General features: G+C 39.6%; 1 pseudogene across 1 annotated transcript; it reads left to right on the top strand.

The window, feature by feature from the left end:
• Positions 1-6,359: 6,359 nt before the first annotated feature.
• On the top strand, positions 6,360-6,820 carry LOC308251091 (microsomal glutathione S-transferase 1-like; annotated as a pseudogene). Its single transcript has one exon. The product of its transcript is annotated as a microsomal glutathione S-transferase 1-like (transcript).
• Positions 6,821-7,636: the final 816 nt, after the last annotated feature.

Below are 7,636 nucleotides of genomic sequence, written 5' to 3'. Positions count from 1 at the left end.
AAACAAACAAAAGCAAGACAAAACAAAAAAAAAAGAATAAGCAAAACAATCTCACAAACAAGCATAAAAAATTGATCTAATCAACGATCAAGCAAACAACAAAAAAGGACAGAGAGAAAAACAATTTTTTGGACAGTGAAGACAGAGAAGAGAGAGGTGTATATGGACCTGGAGCAGGGAATTTTAAATTAGATACATAAGTAGGATGAAATTTTAACAGGGGGTAAAAAGAAAGAATAGGGAAAATCTAAAGCAGGACAAGGGTAAGAGAAACAGGACAACAAAAGGGGAAAAGTTAGGAAGAGAGTGATGGCATAAAGGTAAAGTTGAGATAGAGTAAAATGATGCTAAAGGGAAGATTAAAATAGAATGTGGAACAATAATCCCAAAGTAAAATAAAGAGAAAATAAAATTATACTCTTTTTAAAAAAAGGTAAAATAATAGTAGTGATAATACTAATTACAAATAAAAATGTAATAATTAAAAAGGTAAAATCAAGTGAGGAAAAAAGAAAATAATTAGTTTCTTAAGTAAAAGATTAAAAAAATAAAATGTGCAGTAGTGAAGGTCATTCACTTCCTCTACACTTCTGTTTGGCACTCCTGTTTCCTAGTCAGGACAGTATGGCAGTTCCCTGCATTCCAGTGCTCCTCAGTGTTGTAAGAGAGTCCTGATTTTTAAGCAGGCAGTGTGTCTTAATTTCTTGTATTCCTTTATTTGTATTTACACAATAGTCAATTTGTGATTCAACCCCTGGGTGGCAGTGTTTCTGGATTGACCTCCAGATCTCTGGGTCCTCTCTAGTCAGTGCTTAGATCCTGCTTTCCCTGTGGCATTCAATACCAGTTTGTGGGAGTGGGTTGCACCAGAGCTGGTTCTCCGATGGTCACTCCCCGCTCTGATCCCTAGGTTCCAGAAAAACAACTTTCCCCTGCAGTCTCTTAGGGTGTCCCCAATTGGGTGATCCTATGTATTGGGCTTAGTAATCAGAAGCAAGGATTTAAAGGAAAAAGAAAAAACAAAAACAAACAAACAAACAAAAAGAGCCAGTGTAAGTGTGCAAACTCCAGGGCTGCACGCAAGTCTGTGCAGTCTGTTTTTCCTCTTGGGTCTAGGCAGCTGGCACACTTTTAAAATTTTTAGGCTGTCCTTTTGCGTCAGATCAAAATGGGTTGCTTTTAAGAGTTCCTTTCTGTTATCAGCTCTGGGGACCCCCTTCCACATTCATGGATCATGCCAGCCCCAACAGCCACAGATTTTTCTAGGCGCAGACTTCCCCTGGTCCTCCAGCTCCCGCAGTGCACGCATTTCTCTCTCCTGCCAGGACCAGAGACCTCACCTTATCCCAGGCGAAATCTGACCTTTCCGTGGTGGAGTGTAGAGCTCCTTGAATGCGCGTGTTTGCGCCAATTGGGGACCGGTGCTCTGGGGTTCACAGCTGTTCGGTGGGTGCCACAGTTGTAGATTTTCAGGCTTCCGATAACACCACTTTCCCCTTCAAGATGGCGAGGTCTCCGCATCCGAGCCGGTCGCTCTGGGAGGAAAACCAGCAGCAGTGAGGGCTGCCCAGTCAGGGGAGCCCTGTCCAGCAGTCCCCCACCATCTCCTGGAGTATAGCTGTCCCTCAACTCACCAACAAACACTCCCCATGCGACCCTCAGCTGTTCTTTCTATCTGCTCTGGGACAAGGCTCGGGATATGTCTCTCTATTCCGCCACCATTTTCTCCTCCTCCTGGGGACTCTACTTTAGCTGAAGCTTCATGACAGCCCAGCCACACTTTTGAGAGAGTTCAACAAAGTATTTACATGTTTTCCCTAATTTGAATATGTCACCTATTGCCTGTGAGATCTTGACTCATATCAGCCAGGGCAACACCTGTGGATTTTATTGCAAATCCAATAGAAAGGCACTGGGAATTTTAATTTTTAAAAATTTAAGTCAGGCTTATTGAAGTACAATTTATGTACAATGAAATTCACCCCATTTAGGTGGTGAATGTATATAGTTTTATGAATTTTGATAAAGGCCTGTGGCCATATGATCCCCGCCAAATCAAGATGCAGAACATTCCCAGCCTTTTGAGGGTTTTACAAGGGGATTACATGACCTTATTTACCCCATTTTTAAAGCCTTACTCAAACTTGATGAAAGGTTATCGGAAGGCAAGAGTGGACACAGAGAGGCTCATTAGGAGGCTACTGTAATGGTTTGGGCACTGTGCTGGATAATTGGAGTAAAACAGTGAGTAACCCTCTGCTTTTAAAACGACTACAGTCTAATGGGAGAAATTCAACAAGAAAATAAACATCATAATTCAGTGTGATAGCTTATGTAATATGCTGAAATATGGGGTACTGTGAGAGTTCCTGGGAAGAATACCCAGGGGATTAATAATGTGCAAATTCTGCCTTTCAGTGACCTCTCTGGTCTAACTGTTCCATTTGGTCTGGGCTGGGGGTCCCTATAAGAGGTCTGGTTCCATCAGCATCCATCCTTGTGGGCAGAGGGGAGCAGAGTTTTTTTGAATTCTTTGAGTCCCAGTAGTTTAAGGTATGAATGGCACTCCTTTGAAGTATAAAGCAGGAACATAAAAAGACTAATATGTCAACACCAAATGACATGTATCAACACCTCCTGAGATTTTCCACATCACAGTCCACATTGCACACTAGGTTGAAGACCAGGGACTGCTCACTGCTGGGAGTGGACTGACCAGCCATCTTGAGGGCTAAGGGAGGTCAAGATTTTGGCTCACCTGTAAGCTGTTAATTGAGAAGTGCTAACATATCCTCCCTCCTAGCTGGAAAGGTTTATATGAGATCGAAAAAAACCATAGACTTTTGAGTCATGAAATCTGGTTTAAGTCATAACACTCCTTGGGTCATCTCCACCAATGCCCGACCTCTCTGAGCCTCAGTCACCTCCTCTAGAAAATAAGCATATCTTCCTATCTTAGAGACTATGGAGCACTTTCTCAAGCATCAAGTATTATATTGTAAAAAGCCTAGCAACAGGGATATAAAACATCCTCAGGATTTATCACAATGCTCTGCTTGATAATGTCTATCTGAAAACATGCTAGTTGTTGACCTTGACCCTGGAAGAACAGCTCAGGGGAAGGCAGTGGAGAAGTAAAGGGAACACCTTGATGCCTCTTTGCTGTCACTACCCATCTCAGTCACCTCCATTCACTTCTATCAACAACACCAGCTCTAATCACCTCCTCTATGAAGCCCTGGAGAGCAGAGACTAGAAAAAAAAAGTAAGAACATGTATCTGAAGTACCATCTGGGCTGATTTTAGGTCAATAAATAACAGACTTGGAGAGGGTTGAATGTCATTCTTTTATTACCAATTCAACTATTGTTTATATTTTCCTAAGTTTTGAAATCATCTTTTACCCGCATTTGTAGAATTGTCTGAAATTGTTTGTTAAAAGTAAACAATGACTATTAAAGGGTTCCATGTTGATAGGCAAATAGATATCTGTCTGGATACTCAAGAGAAGATTATTTTCCCAAAATACTGTCCATGGTAAATCCAGGCAGGAAGAAGAGGATGACTTATTGACATCTGAATCACTAAGATGACGGTAATGGTAATAAATACAACAACAAATATAATAAATAATGAAAATGCTAAGAGATGAAATTGATCAAGAATAGCGAAAATGGTATGTGGGGTCCAAGCAATTTAAAAGCATGAAATCTAGGGATCATGATCATAAAGTTAATAAAATAGCCAAAGTGAACCTGCTGTGGAGTTTGGGGAAAAATAACTAAGGTTATCTAAATTTTCTAGGTTTCATTGTATATACTATATCCCAGGCCTTGTGTCAAGCAGTTTATATGAATTATCTTGCTTGATTCTGAAAAAAACCACTATGATGTAGATAGGTACTCTTGATCCCATCAGATATCAATGAGAAAGCTAAGGCTCAAAGATTACTATGCTTTCAGCCAGGCTTTGGTCGGGGAAGGGCATTGATGGAATATTAGAAGACTTGAACCTTTGGGAGGCAACTTTGCCAAGCCTTGAGCCTCCTTCTGGAATGATAACCAATACAACTGGAAATTTATTGCTTTAAGATCTTTTGTGATGTTTCCCTTATATTATTTTCAGAAGTCTCTGAAATGGAAAGAACCTGACATCGATTAAGTTTATTCCAAGGTCAACTTTAGGTTTTCAAATTTTGCCATGCATCATAATTGCCTGGAGAGCCCCTTAGACCACAGTGGTCCCTCCCCCATACCTGGCCTTAAATCAGAATATCAGGGTCTGTGGCTGGGAGAGCTGAATTTATACAACATCTCCAAGAAATTCTGATGTGAATCTGTTTGGTAACTACTGTAGTAGGCCAAGAAGTAATGTCTTATTCTATTTTTTCATCATAAGTTAGGCAACTTTCTTAGAGTCAAGAATCTGGTGTATATAGTGGAATAAATAGAATTGGTCTAGCAAAATGTAAAGACTGCATGTTTGTTGCTGTCTTTATTTAATTTTTAAAAATCAGCTTAACAAAATATTCACTAATTACTGGGTACAATTTGATGAGTTTTGGCAAATGTATATAATTGTGTAACCACCAGCACAATAATGATATTTCCATCATTCCCCAAAGTTATTTTGTGTCTTTTTGCAGTTAATCCCTTCCTTGGCTACTGGCACCACTGATTGGCTTTCTGTCGTATAGTTTTCCCTCTTCTAAAGTTTTGTATAGATAAATTATACTGTATGTAGTTTTAAACTCTGGCTTCAGTAATTTAGCATAGTGTTGTTCTTTGTATTACTAGTTCTTTCCTTTTTGGAGTTTGGGGAAAAATAACTAACGTTATCTAAATTTTCCAGGTTTCATTGTATATACTATGTCCCAGGCCTTGTGTCAAGCAGTTTATATGAATTATCTTGCTTGATTCTGACAAAAAACCTCTATGATGTAGATAGGTACTCTTGATCCCATCAGATATCAACGAGAAAGGTATGCCACAGTTCATCTGTTTACCTGTCAATGAACATTTGGGTTGTTTCCAATTTCTGGCTAGTCTGAACATATTTGTGTGAACTTGTTTTTTATTTCTCTTATATAACTATCTAGGAGTAGGATTTTTAGGTGAAATGATGTCTATTTAACTTCCTAAGAAACTTTCAAACTATTTTCCAAAGTGGCTCTAATATTTTGCACTTCTACTAGCATAGAATGAGAGTGCCGGCTGTACCACATCCTCACCAGCACTTGGTTTTGTGAGTCTTTTTGATTTTGCCATTCTGCTTGTGTATAGTGGTATCTCATTATGATTTTAACTTACATTTTCCTAATGACTAATGGTATTTGGCATATTTTAGGTGCTTATTTGGCATTTTAACAGCTTTATTGAGGTATAATGGATATAAAAACTGCACATATTTAATGTATACACGTTGATGAATTTGAATGTATGCAAATACCTGTGATAACCATTATCCCAATCAAAGTAATACATGTATCCTACACCTTCCAGACTTTCCTCATGTCCTTTTGTTTTAGTGTTTGTAATAAGAATGCTTGACATGAGATCTACCCTTTCAAATGTTTTTCTTTTTATTTATTTATTTTTACTTTATTGATTAAGGTATTACATATGTGTCCTTATCCCCCTAGCGCCCCCATACCCCCCAATCATGCCCTCACCCTCACCCCCTGTTGTCTGTGTCCATTGGTTATGCTTATATGCACCCTTTCAAATTTTGAAGTGCATAATATGGTATTGTTAACTACAGGCATTATGTTGTACTGTAGGCCTCTAGAATTTATTCATTTAGTACAATGGAAACTATTTGCTACTCGCGTGGAGTGTCTATGCAAATCTTTTATCTATTTAAAAATTGGATTATTTATCTTCTTACTATTTTGTTTTAAGAGTCCTTTAAATATTCTCTGCCAGGTATTGGCAAACTTTTCCCAAAAGGGCTGGATTGTAAATATTTTATGCTTGTGGGCCATTAGGTCTGGATTGCAATTAGCTAACTCTGACATTTTAGCTTTAAAGAAGCCATAGATAGATAGTAAAACCTGACTTACAAAAATAGGTGGCTATAATTTGCTGACTTGTGTTCTAGATAAAATCATTTAGGGGAATCTTGTTGGCAAATATTTTAATCCAGTCTATAGTCTTCCTTTTCATTTTGTTAACAGTATCTTTTGAAGAATAAAAGTTTTTAATTTTTATGAAGTCAAGTTTATCAATGTATTCTTTGATGGATTGTGCTTCTGTGTCTTATCTAAAAAAATATTTGTGCAGTTCAGCCACCTGCCTGCCGGGACAGGTTTGTTGCCTTGCTCCTGCTGCGATCCACGGGGTCCACGATCAGTTGAAAAAATGGTTGACCTTGTCCAGCTAATGGAAAATGAAGCATTCATGGCATTTGCCTCCTATATGACGATTGTTCTTTCAAAAATGATGTTTATGAGTACTGCAACTGCATTCTATAGAATAACAAGAAAGGTTTTTGCCAACCCGGAAGACTGTGCAAGCTTTGGCAAAGGAGAAAATGCCAGAAGTACCTTCGGGTTGATGACAGAGTAGAACGTGTACGAAGGGCCCACCTGAATGACCTTGAAAATATTGTGTCATTTCTTGGGATTGGCCTTCTCTATTCCTTAAATGGTCCAGATCTCTCTACAGCTACCCTGCACTTCAGACTCTTCGTTGGAACATGGATCTACCACACAATTTCATATTTGTTACCCCTTCTCCAGCCAAATCGTGCTTTGGTTTTTTTTGTTGGATATGGAGTTACTTTGTCAATGGCTTACAGATTGCTGAAGACTAGATTGTAGCTGTAAGGAGAATCATACAACTCATCACCCTATTATTTTCTAAGAATTCTGTATTTCCAATTCATAATGAAAACTTTTTAAGATTTTAAGTGGGAGGGAGCAGAGAAATTAAGATGGGGGAAACCTAGACTGAATCTTAACATCACCAATGTCCTTTACTCTTGTGTTATATTTGCACTAGAAGTTTAACATAATTCTTAAATCTATTATCTTATCTAATAAAAGGGTAATATGTAAATTAACCTCCACTCCGCAACAAATATGGCGGTGCCCATAGCCACAAAGATGGAAGTGTCGGCCGGAGCCACGGAGCTGGTGGAGCGGGCGGGAGGCTTGGCTTCTTTTTTTTTTTTTTTAATATATTTTATTGATTTTTTTACAGAGAGGAAGGAAGAGGGATAGAGAGTTAGAAACATCGATGGGAGAGAAACATCGATCAGCTGCCTCCTGCATACCCCCTACTGGGGATGTGCCCGCAACCAAGGTACATGCCCTTGACCGGAATCGAACCCAGGACCCCTCAGTCCGCAGGCCGACGCTCTATCCACTGAGCCAAACCGGTTAGGGCGAGGCTTGGCTTCTGTCATTGCCAGGCGATGAAGGAAGCCAAGCCTCCTGCACGCCCAGGCCTGCTTCTGAGGGAGACATGCAGGCAGTGCAGTGGGGAGACATGCGGGGCATGAGCGAGGTTCCCTGTCTGGGGATTCCAAATCCGCCATTGGTTCCTTTCACTGCTGATTCCCCTCCTCACAGGTATCCTCCACGCAAAAGCCTTCCATGCAAATATGTCATGTCCTAATGGGTGAATCCTAAACC

The sequence above is a fragment of the Plecotus auritus genome, assembly GCF_963455305.1.
Source record: "Plecotus auritus genome assembly, chromosome: 1".
Classification (NCBI taxonomy): Eukaryota; Metazoa; Chordata; class Mammalia; order Chiroptera; family Vespertilionidae; genus Plecotus; species Plecotus auritus.
Note: the sequence above shows the minus strand (reverse complement) of the source record. Positions and strands in the feature narration are given on the sequence as shown.